The sequence below is a fragment of the Aptenodytes patagonicus genome, chromosome 24 (genome assembly GCF_965638725.1).
Source record: "Aptenodytes patagonicus chromosome 24, bAptPat1.pri.cur, whole genome shotgun sequence".
Taxonomy (NCBI): Eukaryota; Metazoa; Chordata; class Aves; order Sphenisciformes; family Spheniscidae; genus Aptenodytes; species Aptenodytes patagonicus.
Genome location: NC_134972.1, coordinates 99,735 through 116,360, shown reverse-complemented (window position 1 = coordinate 116,360; position 16,626 = coordinate 99,735). Strand labels below are relative to the sequence as shown.

Here is a 16,626-nt window from a genome sequence, read left to right as displayed (position 1 = left end):
AATGGTTGTGTTTTGATGGTGCGTTATTCTGGTCTTTCAGAGCTTCCTGCATACCCCTGTGTGCCAAGTAATCCCCCCTCCTTTTTTTTTTTTGCCTTTTTGCCTCCAGGACTTTCATTATTATTATTTTTTAAATTCTAAATTCAATTGTACTCCTTTCTTCTCAGCTGTCCTTCATCACAAGCAAAGTGGCACATTTTTAGACCTTTGTAACCTGCAAAAGCCTGCCGCTCTCCCCCGTTTTATAATCTGGAAGATGCAAAGCCCTGGAACCTAGGGTTTTTTGGTTGCATTGAAGAAAAGGCCTCTGGGTTACCTCCCTTTGCCTGTTGCGTTACGTTTTCTGTATGTACTTTGTCTTTTGGATATTTTTTCTGCCATTGTGCGATCTGAGCTCACATAGTAGAGTGAAAACGTAGTTTTTCCTTCCCCGCAGTGTGCTCAATGAGTCACCAACCACACAGAATTTTGACTGTTAGCTGACTTAGCTGCCTAGACGCAAACGGAGAGAGGTCCAGCTGGCAATATGATGCCTGAAGGACCTCACACAGCCCAAGCCTACCTGTATGACGTTCGGTTAAATCATTTTGGTCCAGACGATCACAAGTGTTTTGGTACCTAATTTCTGTCATGATGGCAGGAACCAGCTGGCTGAACACCTTTAGGATCTGTCAGAACTCCTTCCTTGTTTTGCTGTAGAGATCTTCCAAAATAGTATGCTTTCTGGAATGAGATACAGTCTTGATTCTTCCATCTATCCATTCATATTTCTCTCTGTCCAGCCATGAAACGACAACCCACCCCAGTGCAACAAAAACACATCTCCAAAACACACGAACTCCAACCACGTAGGTACAGGCTTAATTTGAGCTACAGTCTGATGTCCCTTTGATTTGAGTGGATCACGAGCACACACCAACGTACTTCAGTCCATAAGGGTCTACACAGAAATTTGTCTGCTGGGGTTTTAACTGTTGGCTGGTTATTAGTCTTTGCCTTGATTTACCTAATTCTGTGTAATGGAGAAATTGATGCCTTCCTTTCTGAGTAAGGCTCAGTATTTTATTTATGGAAGTCTCTCAACTGAAAGGTGCTGTGCAGAAGTGTAAAGTATTATTGTTATTTCTCTAAAGCATGTTGTCCATAACTCACAGCAAATATAGTTTATGAAACATGTTAGCTATGCAGTTTTCATTTTTCATCCTTATTTATTAATGCCTTTTCAGAGCACTTTAGATAAGTATTTGGAAACCTAGTTATAGGAAAGTCATATTTTGCACATTTCACTTTAACTGGGAAGAACATTGTTTTCTGATTTTAATCATAAAAATGAAATGCTCCTAATAGAGCAGAGAAACCCAATTTCCTCAAGAAGCATTTGCAGGCTGATCTGACTCAGATATTCCTGCGATCGCAGGAGAGTAATATCTTGGGCATGAGAAAATGTTCTGCAGTATACGTGGAACAAATATAGCTGTACTGGACAATTATGCGTTTAGCATCATTGACTTTCAACTAGATGGCTAAGATACTCTTTACTGTCCATTGTCAATTATTAACCTTCACAGCTACAGTGCTTTTTAATTCTGGGTGTAGGGTATGCATCGGATGGAGCACGGCGAAAGAAGGCGGCTGAAAAACATACCGTCCAGAGCGCTGGAGCACGTACAAAATTTCATCGTGACTCTGCTGACGTTGATTCAGCATTTGCAACTTGCTCCTTGCCTCCTCTTCTTCCTCCTAATCATTCCCCCCGTGAGCAGTCTAATGACTCAGAGGGGACAAACTGCGTAAGCGCTTTTGAGAGTCGGGGTTTGGTGGTGAACTTAGGCCGTAGCAGCGTGACAAAGTCCTACCATTTCGGTCCTTTGCTAGGACCGCTCCTAAATAGAAAATAAACGCTGCTGGGTGCAGTGGAGTTATCGGTCTGGATTTACAATACAGCAGAACTGCTGAGACCAGAATTTATTCTCCATCGCTTTGGAACGATCAGCTGGTGGAGGCAAGCAGGGCTCATAATGAAGAATACTGATTTCTCATTTTCTCCTGGATTGAATTCTTTTGTTCTCCTTAGCGTTTGTAATTCCTGGCCTTACATTGTGATGTTTGTGCCAGACCCTCGGCTGGCATCGTCCCACACAAGTCAGTGTAGCTACGCTGATTTACACCAGCAGTCGTCTGGGCCCCTTGTATATAAAAACATCCCGTGAGTAGAAGGGATGCTGTTTAACGAAGGGTCAGGCGCAAGAGCACCAGCTTCTTGCGTGTTGCCGAGGGGTTTAGACTGAAATTCAACGATGCCGTTCATTACATTTCTTTGACCTCTTCTCTGACCATTGTGTTTATACCTGTGATAAACTTGCCACCGCATTAACTCAGTTAACCTTGCTTTACTAGACATTGCTATGTCAACCATAAATAGATACGAGATACGGAGAAAGGTACAAGAGCCCCTGCAGTGTTAAGCAGCAGGTTGTTCAGTTTACGGGTTGTACGCAACTGAGATACTTTTTTTTTTTCCCTTTCTCTCCCCCCACCCCTTCTTCACAAATCTGAACTAACATCACTTGATTTTTCAATATATATGCAAACAAATCGCAGCAAGTGATTTCATGGTCAGTGCTAACAGTTCATTTGGAGTTGCGCAGCGGCACATTTTGAGAGCAGGGGGATCAAACATAAAATCATATTGGCAACTTGTAGCCATAACCGCTGAAGGATTAGGAAGCCTACGTGAGGACTGGAAGTTGCATTATGGGATCAGAAGCAAAGAGAAAGCACTTCAGGCAGTGCTTTCAAAAACGCGTAAGTAACTTTAGGAGCCTTTGACTTTCAATTAGAGCTGTGGAAGGTTTTCCACCTGTGATTTTTGGTTTTGTTTTGTTTTTTTTTTCCTGGCAAGGAATACAAGTTTGCAGGCACCGAGATACCTCTTGAATTTTTCTGTTTTGGTCGTTTTGAGGCAGATGTTTTATCTGGATAACTATCTAATTTCTTGGGGAAACTTTCCACTGATGTCCTTTTTGGTTGCCTGGAGTCATTCTTTTTTCTGTTTTCTTTTCTCATCTCAGGAAAGTCCAGTTCCTCCATGTGCGTTCTGAGCCCTTCTGTATTGAGGTCTGTCACTGATGAGTTTGCTACGGTTTTGGGTGCCTTGTTGTTCTGTTGGTGGACTTGGTGATATCAAGCACCAGAAGTCGTGTCTCTTCCCAAACGCTTAGCTTTGAAAGCAGTAGCGTTTTGTAAGTTGCCCGTGTTGTGGGGTTTTTATTCCTTTCCAGAAGTCTCACTGCAGGATACTGGGCAGGGCCCATCTGGCTCCAGTTTGGGACTTTTTTTTTTTTCCTTCCTTCCTATTTGTAGGTTCTACTTTTGGCTCTGTCGCCGATGTTTTCATACTTAGGTCATAAGCTCTTTAAGATGGGAATTGGCTGCTGCTACTGGTTTGTTTGTATGCTGCCCACCGTGAGGATTTCTTATTGATCAGTCTTAACGCGTTCTTCCAACAAAATTATTATTACCAATTATGGTGATTAGATCTGTATGTGCCTGGGTATCTTTCACGAAAAATTGGATTATTTCAATCTATCATAAAGAACTCTGAGATCAAAATAAAGCAGTGATTTGTCACTGCAGGGTATTAGTATTTCCATCTATATTGGCATACATCTTTTGCAGTATTCACAGAAATTGCATTCAATCTCTCTCCCGTGCAAGTGTAAGTGCTAGTGAAGCAAGCATATGTTCAAATATGGGATGGTGTCTTGTTGGAGTACTATACTGAGGAGATGAAATAAATAAAGCACAGTAAATATTTGTCCTCGGTTTTTAAAGGAACAAAGGGCCAAAGAAAAGGGAGATGCCCATCATCAGTATGTGCTGGAGCGTGATTTTGATGCTGGGTTTGGTTCCATCATGTGCTGTTCCCTCCTGCCCTTTGTAGCCTCGCTTTATTTGTAAAATAGCCATTTTGTGTGACTTTAGTTATTGAATTCCATGTTGATGCTCCTTTTTTGTACGGGTATTTTTTCCCTCAAACCTTCCCAGTCACGCTTCGATGGCAGTTTGCGTTTGCATCGTGTGCGAGTTCCAGTCTGTGCTTTCCCATTGGTTTTCTTTTTTCTGTCTGAACTAATCTAAGAAGCAATAGTTCATTTTTGAAAATGTTTGCAGGGTATTTGTCTTATTGGGCGTGATTAAAAGAAAGCAGCATAATTGACTCGGTGAAGTAAACGCTTGAATCTGCTGATGCCCTAGCGCTTTGTAGACAATTCAAGTTATGTGTGGAGTTCACAGCAAGTCGTCTTAAAATCTGAATACTTCGGGTGCAACGTCAGCGCTATATAAAATTAGGAGATTGATTTAAACCGGCTGATAGTTCCTTACTCTGAGGGCAGTGGTTTTCTGGCACTTGCTGTCACAGGGGGTTGCAGAGGCAAAGGGTATTGGACGTTCAAACAGGGATTACACAAATTCATAGGCAGTGGGTACACGAGTGGGTGCTAGAAGAGCTGTTTGATACAGCGGCTCCGGATGCTGTGGAAACGTGGGGGGAACAGACCAAAGAAGTGGCTTGATTTGGATGTTCTGCCTAAATAGCATCTCTTATTGCCACTCAGAGGCAGAACTGGTCGCTTCCGCTGGACCAGGAATCGGAGCCTGCAGGGTGCTCCGTAAGCTTTTATGTCTAGGATAGATCTCAGTATAAAGAATTTGGTACCTCTCTACAAATGTGTTTTTTAAAAAAAAAAAAATGCACATATGAGAATGTTATGGAAAAAATGTCATAGAAGCAAGTAATCACCTGAATAAAATCGTACTGTTTTATTTGGGAGGGGGTGATTTGGTTCTGAAGTGAAAATGATGAACCCATATCTCCCGAAAACAGCCATTTAAGGTATACGTTATGATACCTATTATGCTCTGTAAAGTCATTAAAATGATGACTTTCAGACTGTAAAAATTTTCATTGTAGTATATAGCATTAGACAGTAAAGACGACCGTGTAAGGCAGGACGCGCACCACACAGGGCAGATGGGTTCCAGAAAAATAACAAAGGGAGGGCAGCACCGGGACCCTTGAAAAAGGCAGGTGTTTAACATGGCATTCCCAGGGAGAAGGGAGCGGGAGAGCGATCTGGTGATATTCTAACCTAGGAATTACTGAAAACGCTGGGTTCGGTTCTCTCATCAGCTTGGAAAGACCCAAACTCCCACGTTCTGTGTCACCGAAGAGTGGCTGTGCGGGGCGGAACCAGGGGGTCAGGGAGCGGGAGGAGCCGGAGCCGTGGCCGTGGCCAGGACATCCTGCTCGGGAGGGACGATCCGCGGTTCCGGCACGTTCTCCAAATTATTTCTGCTTTCTGTCACTTGGCAGCTTACACAAAAGGCTGAGTCATGCCTCCTCTTGCAGCTTTTTCTTCCCTGACAGGATAGAAAAAACACCAAACACACCACCATAACCTATTCGTGTGAACCAGTATGGGTGAGTCTTCTGTATCCAGTGCTGAGTAACCCGTATTTTCTAGCTGAACGTCGCTCAGTGCTAATGCATGTGAGATGGAGAATGTTAATTTGACATAATCATGACTTTTTTAAGACCTCATAGGTATTATTTAATACGCAAGTTGGATTTTGTTTTTGTCTTTGCCGGTGTTCAAAGAATAATAAAATGGGATAAGTTCTAGGTTTTTTACGGAAGGAATTATCTGCTATACCATGGTGACATGCATTAAAAGTTAACAGACAATATCTTGCAAGATTTACTGTAGGAATCTCACCGCTTCTCCATTTTGAGCTATTGGGCAGAGATGAGAATTATTGCTAGGTATGATGAACAGCAACAGTATCTTGTGATAAGTTTGGCCATAACTCAACATTTACTGCAGGTCACCACTGCAATGATAATGCAAAGGAAATTAATCTCTGGCCCTGGTTAAACGAATGCAAGCATGAAAAGACTAGCACAAAGGCGCCTAGCACAAGGATCAGCCATCAATAAGCATATTTTAAAAGAGATTCTTTAGTCAATAAATGCTGTGCATGTCATCTTTAGCTCAGATATGAGCAGAAGGTGGAGAACTTAACTGCTGCCTAAGACCCCAATAGTCTAATCCAAAAAAATTCACATGATCACAGGGAGGATGGAAAAGACTCCAAAGTCACGTGAAGTCTTGGCTCTGTATGAAGTCAAGCCGTGGAAATCTGTAGTAAATCCCTGCGCCGAGAAATTGTCAACTTAGACAATGAAGTCAACGTGGTGGAAGAAGGGGTGGTTACACTCGTTAAGAGACGGGGAGTTACTCCTAGGCACTTAGTTCAGTGAGTTAGTCTCCTGCTCCGAAGGGCACCTCTCTTTTCCCTGAACGGAGAGGAATTACCGAGGGTCTGGGTGGGTATTTGGCTGACTGTGCTAGGCGTTTAAAGTGGGGTGGTATGAGCAGTCTGTTAAGTGCTATGTCTGCGTTTATCAAAGAACATGCCAGGTCCAGGTTCTGAGGCCGGTTCTTGCGAATAACTTTCCAGTCACTTCAGACCATCCTCTTCTGATGTGTTACCTTTGAACCGAAGCAAGGAGATTCCCGCACCTAAACAAGTACGGCCAAGGCTTATCTAACACTTGCGAGATTAGCTTGCCGCTCTAGTTTGGAAAACTTTGCTGCAACGTCCTGGCCCTGTTTCGGGTTTTGCAGCACGGCCCACTGAGATAAAATCGCTCTCGTTCCGTGTTCCACCGCCAGGCCAAATTCCTTTTCTGTCTGTTCATGCCCACAGATACGATGCAAAATTAATCTTTACATGTGCTCATCTCCTCTAGGTTCTCTGTTCTTTTTTTTTTTTTTTTTTTTCCCCTTCATTCTTCTGTGTTTGTAAAGTTTCTGAATGAGCAGAAAAACCAACCAAGGCATCATTTCATCTCTCTCTTCTTTTCTGAAATAGAAATTAGCATGCTTCTCCGCAGTTTCCAGGCAGGCATTCCCACCACTTGAAATCTGTTTTGAAAGAAATATTTCTGGGGATCATGTATAGTAAGGGTCACAAATGTGCCTGTCTTCTGCAAACCAAGAAACCATGATACAGTGATTGGCATATAATCAGTTATCAACTACGCAGTTTTTATCAGCAAAGCGGGCATGAGATGGTTCCTTAGGTGGAAATGTACTTGTTCAACTGAGACAGATTTTATGGACCGTGAAAGATCTAAGTTAGATTTTTCAGGAGAGGGTGAAGGAGAGAAGGAGAAAGCAACCATCAGTAATTCTTTTCATAGTCTTTTTGTATAGCACTAAATACCAACTGTGAAATATCAAAAAGAACTTGGCCATATAGTGAACCAAGTTTGTGGAGAAGAATTTTTTTTTTCCTGGCCCTTCATTGGAGCTCAGAAGTTGTTTAATTTCAGGCTTTGCCACTGAGGAAATTCAGGACCGGGAGTAAATCTTTGTCTCTTTTGGCCTCGTCGCTTCATCTATAGAACACAAATCGTGACTGGTTTGGGGGTGTTACGGGTGTATATTTAAACGGCGTGTTGTGTGGAGCAAGGACTACCTCATTTCACAGACAACTCGGCTTAGGAAGCCCGTGGTAAGGGGGAGTCCTGATCCTGCTTGGAATGGGTAAACTTTGTGGAGGAGTGAAGGCTTTTAAGCGTTGTTCTGAAGCACAGCTTTTTTTGAAGGCAGGGGATGTGTTTAATACATTAGAGAATCACCATCGTACTTCCCCCCCCCCCCCCCCCCGTAAATATCATAAATGGAAATAGTTAATGAAGACAAAAAAAATTGCAGCTATCTAAGGAATTATCAAGTTTTCCCTCTTCCCAATAGTCTCTCTGAAATCTATCTTATTTAAAGTCTTTGATAAATTTAGCAAGGAAGAACCGTGCCTAAAATGATGTTCTTTTTCCTTTACATCAAGAAGCAGAAATATAACTGTAGCTGCTTATAGGCGATCAAATATAGTAATAATTAGTGTTTTAAGTGCTAATTTACATTTACAGACAGTCATTATGTAGGTCTGTTCCTGAAAGTGGGGAAAGAAGTGTGGGAGGGAGTACAGCTGATGAAAATCTAAGTAGCCTGATTGATTTCACAGGAGCTGCACAAGTTTACACTAACTGAAATGTGCCCCACTGAAGTAAGTGCTTATATTTTTCAGAAATACCGGCTAGTTGTGAATAGCCCGTCGGAGGGGAAAGGGCCGGATTTTGGCAAGCTCTGAGCACTGCGTAGCTGCCACGGGGAGATGCTGACGGCAGAGGCGGGATTCCAAGCGCTGGAGCCAGGCTTTTGACCTTACTGGAGTTAAGAAATATTTGGAAACGTTTCTGAATCAGCCTAGAAGAAATTAAAATCTTGGTTCGTCTGATGTAGCATATTTCCACTGAAGTTCATGGTCCTCACCGATTGCTTCGAACAGACGGCCCAGCCTGCTGAGCTGTTTTCAGAATGCAGTTCTGCATCTGGTTCTTCCCTACACCAACCTTTGGGGGCGGTCGGCCCACGTTTCCGTTTAAGTGAAGCACTGTGAACTCCCTCATCTGGGGTTTCTCTTCCTCACGTAACTCTGTCGGTTTTGCTTTTTCGCTAGGACCCCTTGCCAGTACAGGGGTTTTCAGTGAATTGACTTACCGAGACCAGCGGGGCTCTGAGCTCTACCCTTGGCTCTGTCACACGACTCATTGCGACTTCCCCGGAGCCTCTCCATCCCGCTTTGAGTCCTATCAAGTGAGGAGAATGCTTTTTCACACTATTTAGCTGTCTTACTTATTTAGCTTTTTGGAGTAGGGACCATCTCTGAGTCTGTGCGCGCTCTCAGCTGAGATTTTTAACTCCAGTAATGCACTGACTGACAGCAAAAGCAGCCTGGAGTTCCCAAGTACTTGAAATGAAGCTATAAAAGCTGTAAGATCCTTTTCCGTGTCCCGTGAAAAACAACAGCACAGTGGGTGACCGAGACCATTGTGGTAATACAGTCTCTCAGCACTCGAACATTTGGGGTGAGCGGCGTGAACGAGAACGGTGACAGCTTGTCTGACCAAGAGCAGAGAGCAAGTGGGGTCAGCACCAAAGCGAGCCCGGTGGGGCTGATGTTCTAGCACTGCAGCCAGCGCAGCTCTCCTTGTAAAGGGCAAGCTGAGGGCAGCGTGGTTAGACTGCACTTTCAACAAATTGCCAGCCGGTAAAAGACTCGGAGATGGAAAGCTAGATTTCAGGCGTGTTAGTAAAGACAGACGCTCATGTTCTCTTTAATGGGCTTCTCTAGACTACCCATCTCCTAAAGATCACCTGTGAAACGTCTTCTTCCGCTTATTACTTTATTTTCTGCCAGCGGTACTCATTTTTCCTGGCACCAAGTCCTTCCTGAGTGTTATTATCTGAATTACTGTATATTGCAGCTATAAACCGGTTGCCTGTCTGGATGCTCTCACGGTAAAAGGGACCCTATCCTGCAAAGGGGACCTCTGTCCGGCAGCTTCATCCCAGGAGGGTTCACACAGCTGCCTACCGCTGGGGCCGCAAAAGTAACCAGCTGAGAACAGAGAATGTGCTTCATCTGAGCACACGAAGAAGGAAAAGAGGAGTCGGGATGATTTTGTGGCTGCTAATGCAGGAAGCTCTCCTCACCGAGAGCATCGGTGTGTGCATCAGTGAGCTCCTGTTGAAAACTCAAGGGAGTCCAAGCTGGTCAAAAAGAGTCCTAGTACTCAAGCAGGACAAAAGGGGCTCTTAGCTGTTGCAGAGGCACCCCTAGGCACTCCCAGAGGGAGAAGTTCTTAAGAGTTTCTTAGTTTATTTCTTTTTTATTTGATTTCTGCATTCCTGTTACAAAGCAAAATTGTTCGGGGGACTAACCTAAACCTGAGACACTGTTTCAAGCTTTCCTGCAGATTTCCTCTGTGATGTTGGGCAAGTCATTTATTTCTTTTCTTGCAAGCCCTAAAAGAGGGATGAAAATATTCCTCTTTTCACAGGAGGATTTGGGTCCTGTGGTTGTGATGACCAGAGGGGTATCTTAAATTCTTACTTGTTTATTGGGAGCGACCGAGGACAGATATAACTGATGCAGATTTGTTACTGGCAGCTGTAATGATACCACGTCCTCCCATTCCCTCCTCAGTTTGAGGGACTATACGTAATGAATGCACAAGAAAACAAGAGGCAGCCTTGCACCTAAAACCTGAGGAACTGCTAATATACTCGAAACAAAATGGGTGGCCTCAAGTAACAGATATGTAAAGGCTGCCTCGGAAATGCTTTACAGCGTCGTATGAATACTTTAAGAGCTCTTCAGAGCACAGTCAGTGTGACAGGGCTTTTTGGAGATCTTTTCTTCGGAGGCATTTGTCATGAACCTCGGAATAATGCATGATGCACTTGAAGAACCAAGGGAGTTATCTACTGAGTTTCAAAGGAGAGCTTTTTACAATTACAGCTGCTCGTCGGGCAGGCTGTAGGCAGATTACAGCGTCTGAGTGAATGGCTGGTCGACTGTTCTCTCACAGGTTTCTTGTTCGAGAACCTGTTGAGAATAGAAGAATTGTATGTACATCTATGCTGAGGCTCCAACAAGAACTGAGATGAGTTAGGTCCCCCCTTTCCTTTTCGGTGCACGCTCTCCCAGTTTACAAAACTGCTTGCTTTTACTGTCTCATCCTTGAATGAAAATTTCAGCAGCCCTGGGCAAGGAGGAGTAGCAAGGTCTAAATATTACAAAGGGATCCTCTGAGCTCTTGTACGTATTGTGATGCCCTGATGAAACAAGACTTCAGGATTAGTCCGGGAGACTCTTAAACATGCAGATTTGCATTTTTTTAAATCAAGTCTGAACAGTATGGGTTAACGCCTGCTTAGGCAGACATTGCAGGCAGTGTTACAGCAGAAGCAGAGACTGAAATGGGGACTAATAGCACCTTTGTAACATTTTAAAAGGAAATCGAGAGACTTGTGTTCAAATTTTTTAAAAGCTGGTGTCCCGTGTTTATAGGCGGCTTGTGGCCAGCTGCGGATAGGTACTGGTGGTTCTTACAAGCCTGGAAACCCATTTTCCACTGACTTTGCCATCTGCAGTCACGCAGGTGAACCTGTACTGGAGGTTAAATGGCTCCCAGCTGGATACCTGCTTCACTCTGCCATTCGTTTCAGTACGTTTCGTCTGTAGCCAAACTGTGCAGAGCAACCCCAATCCAGCAGGGAAAGCGAGCGCGGTGTAGAAAGCTTTGCACCCTGAAACATAGGTCTAGAGCCTCAGCGAGCAGGGCTTGGCAGAGGCACCGCTGACTACCGTCATCGTCCTTTGAAGCCTTGTTGAAATCAGTGCAGCTAATACCAACCAGCGCAATCAAACGTTTGGCCAGTCAAAGCAAACCTGTTTGCTTTGCAGCGAGCCAGCACGCAGGCTGTGCCTGGAAAGCACTTCTTGCACCATTTTCTGTAGCTTTGGAAGAGGAAATGGCATAGGTACTTAAAGGGGAAATCTATGGAAAACAGCTGAGGAGCTTGGGAAAGGTAGACTCTAGAGATTAAAAAAAAAAAAAATCTGTTTTATTTTACTAAGGGAAAATATTGAACAGATTTTTCTTGCAGATTCTTTTTTAAATCATGTTTGTTTTCCATGTTCAAAGATAAGCCCAACTGGCTACCAAAGATGCTCTGTTTCTCTTCTGGGCTAGCAATAACCCTAGCTATTATCACCCTGACTTTTCCCATGTGGCAGCAATACAAACCATGTAATTATCCAAATACCTCTCCCCTCTCCCTTTTCCTATCTGTTCTGGTTGTATCTATACTTTGTTAAAGATTATTTTTTCTTCTTTCTTTCTTCATGCTAATAGCTTTGCAGAGTCCTCTGGAGGTCAGCCTTCCTAGCTGTGCTCAAGAAGAGCGGTGGCTCTCCTTGCACTGGAGAAAAAAGATCTCCGTAAAAGCTGTTCGACCAGGAACAAAAAGTGGCGAATCTGGGAAACCATCTAGTCTTTTCTGTAGTGTTTTCCTTAGAGCATGGAGGGAATTTTAATTTGCTTGACACCATTATCTTTGTGCTGTCTGACATATCTCAAATAAGGGGAAAAAATGGTAACACGATCCAAAAATTCTAGTTCAGGATCTGGGGAGAGGCAGAAGGAGGGGAGATACTTCCAGAGAAATCCGTCGTCGAGGGGACTCGGAGGCAACGCTTTCTCAGAAAGGCGAGAAAGTTGGTTGAAGTAAGTGGGAGAGCTGGAAGTGGTGCCCAGATTCTCTCGCTCCCCCGTCAGCATCCCGCGCTCTGGACTGTTGTTCACTCTTCAGTATTTGCAAGCTACGGCTCGGTCCGCCCCGTACCGGACCAGCGAGGGGAATCACAGTCTCATTTTTCTAACAACCTTGCCTGCATCTGCATAAAACTTAACCATGTGAAAGAAACCTAACCAAGGCCCTTGGTAGCCCCGGGAAGGCTATTTATTAACATCGCGCTATGTGTGCGATCCATGTATTGCGTACGCACTGTATGTAATTAAAAGTCTTAGAGCTGTAGCACTCCGTGATTAATGCCTTAGGTAGGCACTTCGGCTCCTAATACTAATAGGAGGTGACTTGCTCTAAACCGCGAGTGGTGCCCGGGTACCTCAGGAGTAATAAAGGTTGCTCTAGGCATATTGCGTGATTCCTTGACTCATTAATTATAGCTGCCCAAAGTGGAAAGTTTATAATTAAACATACAGTTTACTCTTCTACTTTTGGATGAAGTAAATTAAGGTAATTAGATTTCTTTTCGATTAAGCATATGGAGCCATTTCCAAAGCGCACAGGTGCGTGGAACAAGGAGGTTACTGTGCAAGGGATTTTGTCTTGAGCTCATCTGACATCCAGTGTGGAATGATGTCATGTTTATAATCAAACTCATTCGGTTTAATTACCTTTATAGGCGGGTTTTGACTCTTAAAAAGGAGAGGTACAGCGTGAATAGGCAGCTTCACTTGTTTGGCAGGAACTTCAGTTGGGATGAAGCCAGCCCCACATCCCCTACTGATAAATTGAGTTGCAGATAAGAGTTTTTGAACTGAAAATATCAGAATACGCAATTAAAAAAAAAAAAAAATTCAGGTGTTCCAAAGCAGACACGTGTAGTTAAAAGAACACAGGTTAATAGCGGCATATGTTAGACGTATGTTAAGCATATTGTATGTTACCTGTTCATAGCCACTGCCCTGGTATCTGAATGTTCACAATCTCTGTGTACGGTAGGAAAGTATTAGCTCAGCTGTAGAAGGAAACTGAGGCACGCAGGCTTAAGTCACTTCTAGTTCACACAGGAAATTTTAGCAAGGAATTGATCCTGAATCGTAGGCTAGTGCCCTTAACTTTGGGCAACTCTTTTTACCTGCTGAGATGAGCATTTGTTGATTTGAATAAAACAAGAATAGAGGGACTCACTGGAAATCCTGTGGATTGCAACCCCTCCTTTTCATTGCAGGTTTTCCGATTGCTTTGTAAGAGTGAATCTGCAGCAAACAAGACAGCATTACTGAAAGCTTGGCTTGGTGGGTTTGTTTTGGAATTGATGTTATAAAATGAACGAGCACTTTGTGTTATTTTCCATTAGCAACATCGAGTCCCCCTTTCCTTCATATGCATTTAATTCAGCACAGACTTATATAGAGATATACGTATTTTTGTGCTTTTGTACGCACACACGTACGTGTCTGAGCGCGAGCAGGTTCCCTCCGTGTGGAATTTTGTGGTTCAGCCTTCTGTGGAGTGTTCCGAGTTGCAGACCCAAAGCACAGAGAGCTATTTGCACGGGGTCACGCAGCTAGCTGGTGGAAGGCAGAAATAAATGATGGGGCCCTTGGTAGCTCATATCTCGTTGTGAGGCTGGTCCTCCCTTCCATTGCCAAGAGCTTTTATTTGCGTATTGTCTGGAACTTTGAGAGTTGTAGCTCCAGTGTTTCTGATCTGGGTGCAATTGAGTCAATAGAAGTCAGACTCATTAATCCTGGCCTGCGGCAAGTCTTCGTGGCTGAGAACAGTACAAAATGTCTCCTAATGACTCAAGTAGGGATAGTATGGAAATAAAGGATTCTGAGTACTTAGACTTCATGAACGTGTGTGATGGTTTGTTTAGTGTCATCTCCCCCCATCGGTTTTTGTTCCCTGTTGTAGGCAGATATGAAGTGTGTATTGATTACTTGGAGAGCACTAATGGCATTTGTTTCTTTGCAGAATTAAACTTGACATATACATAATAATGACTTTGCCAGGTTCTGCCTTTAATGAGCTTTTCCAGGCCCTATTTGCAACTCTGCGAGGGTCTTTTCTGCAGCTTATTTTTATGAAAACCAAAGATACAGCACATTGAGCGAGATTATTCAGGTGGTGCTTTGGTGCCTGCATTGCTCCGCACCCATCTCTGCTAGACGCCCCAGATGCAGACAAGGGAAGCTGGTGCAGTCGTCTCCCATTGCTGTGAGGATTTAACTCTGCCACTGCAAACCATTGCCTCTCCAGCGCAGTCACAGTGCCGTGAGGTGCCTGCGTGGCTACCTCTCCGCCGCTGGAAGGGTGACAGATTCCTCCCCTCTGCCAGGCCTTCGTTACCCCAGTGTTCCCCGGCTTTGGCTAACACGAGCAGTCGGCATCTACTTTGCGAGAGCACAAAATGAGGACAGAGCACGTTTCGCTCTTTCTCGCCCTGCATCTGCACCGCCCTAAGCACCTTCTGGTAATTGGCTGTCTGGTACAGGAGGCCAGAGCCGAAAACATCGCAGTTAGGGGTGGCATTTGTCCTCATGATAGTGCCGGCAAAGCCCTACTGTTGCTATATAAAGGAGCAGGCACTGACATGGGCTGGAGTATCCATCAAAAGCTTTGTTCCAATACATGTCCTCACGGAGTGGAAATCAAAGGCACTCTCTTTATCTGATCTTTATCAGATCCTCTAAAAGGGATCTGAAACATCAATTTCTGTTTTCAAGTGAAGCAGGAGCGTCGCTTTGGCTTTGTGCACAAACCTTATCTCGGTTTCCTCATTGAGCAGAAAAAAACAGCTCCCTATATTTTATTTCTTTGAGGTAGGGAAGGAGAGCAGTTTTGTTGCAGTTGGCTTGTCTCGGAGCGTTGGAGCTAGACGAGGAGTCCCTTATGTTGTTTTGCCCGGTATCGCTAGCACTGAGGTTTTTTTCATGTCATATCTGGGCACACACGGTCCGACGTCAGCCTCATCCTGCTGTCCCCCTGTTGTGTCCTCCCCTTCGCTGCACCAGCTCTCCGTTACCTGCAAGCACAGGCGTTTCTCTTACATCGGGGATTCTCTTGAACCAAGAGCTGGCATCAGTGTTTGTTCTTCAACATCAGTAGCCGGGCTGGGAATTGTGAATTTTGAACTGCTCTCAACTTTCTTACCTCTGGGCCAGGTTTTTTTTCATTGAAAACACTCAGAAAACTGGCTACAGATGCTAAAATAAGACCTAGAATAGACTCATAGAATGGTTTGGGTTGGAAGGGACCTCTAAAGGTCATCTAGTCCAACCCCCCTGCCGTGGGCAGGGACATCTTCAACTAGACCAGGTTGCTCAGAGCCCCGTCCAACCTGACCTGGAATGGTTCCAGGGATGTTTCCTGGTTCATCACACATTGAATCTACAGAAGGAGTGCCGTTGATTTCAACAAGGTTTCTTTGCATGGCGTAGGCAACGTTGCTTCTCCGTGAGTTTCTATTTTGTTTCCTGATGCGATTCGAGACACTGTCTTTAATCTGTGAAGTCCCGTGTGCTGACAGTCTTGTAAATTTATTTACATGCCTCTGCTCAGTCCCAGCTATGGTAAATCTCAGACTGATGCCTCTTGGAATCGGCTTTCAATCCGAGAGGCGTAATTAGCTCAGTTGATCTTGGTTCGTGCTGAAAGGGTGCCGAGCAGGACATGTGAAGGTTTTCATGGTGGTGTGTTGGCGCAGGCAAGTTAGGCAGTGACAAATAGCTTATGAACTTGTTAAATATTTAAATGCGTCACACGCAGGAGGAGAATTGAAAGGAGCAGCAGGGCCATTCAAGCCTTGTGCCTCTGGGAAGAAAGAAAGGAAGGAAAGAAGGAAGGAAAGAAATTTATTTATTTATTTATTTATTTATTTTCAGATCACATGTGGGAAGAGAACGGAGAAATCCCCCGGAACTGCCCGGTGCTCTGAGCAGCCGAAGTACGGACCTTTGCTGCCTGCAAACTGAGGTCCCAATTTGCTGTGAAACCCGCAGCAAGCCTTTCGGCAAACGTGTGACTGTCAGATGAGCTATGTGATGGCGCTTCGTCCTGTTGCAGCAGAGAGCTTATTAAATGGGTTTTTTAGTCTGGCTTTTAAGAGAAGCGTTGTACAGCTGTCTGCTGCGTCAAGCTGTCGCAGGAACTGCGGCTTTTGAAGGCGTCTGCACAAGAGCTGCCATCCACCCTGCAAAAACTGGAGGGGCACTGGGTTTTCGTAACTGGCCTGTGCGGGAAACGATGGTCGAGCAGTCAATTACCGCGTAGGTCCGTAACGCTTTTGATTTTACTCCGTGCAGCTTCTCTAACACGAGGAAGTTGTGCGGAAGGAGGGGAGCGCACAGCTGATGCCTGCGTGGCGGCGGCACAGTACGTTACAAGGTTGAGGTAC

General features: G+C 44.4%; 1 long non-coding RNA gene across 1 annotated transcript in view; it reads left to right on the top strand.

The window, feature by feature from the left end:
• The window catches only part of LOC143170535 (uncharacterized), a 38,454-nt gene extending 22,045 nt beyond the window's left edge, over positions 1-16,409 (top strand). Inside the window, exon 3 of the long non-coding RNA XR_012997064.1 lies at positions 16,115-16,409. This is a non-coding gene — a long non-coding RNA (uncharacterized LOC143170535). The remainder of the gene's footprint in view (positions 1-16,114) is intronic.
• Positions 16,410-16,626: the final 217 nt, after the last annotated feature.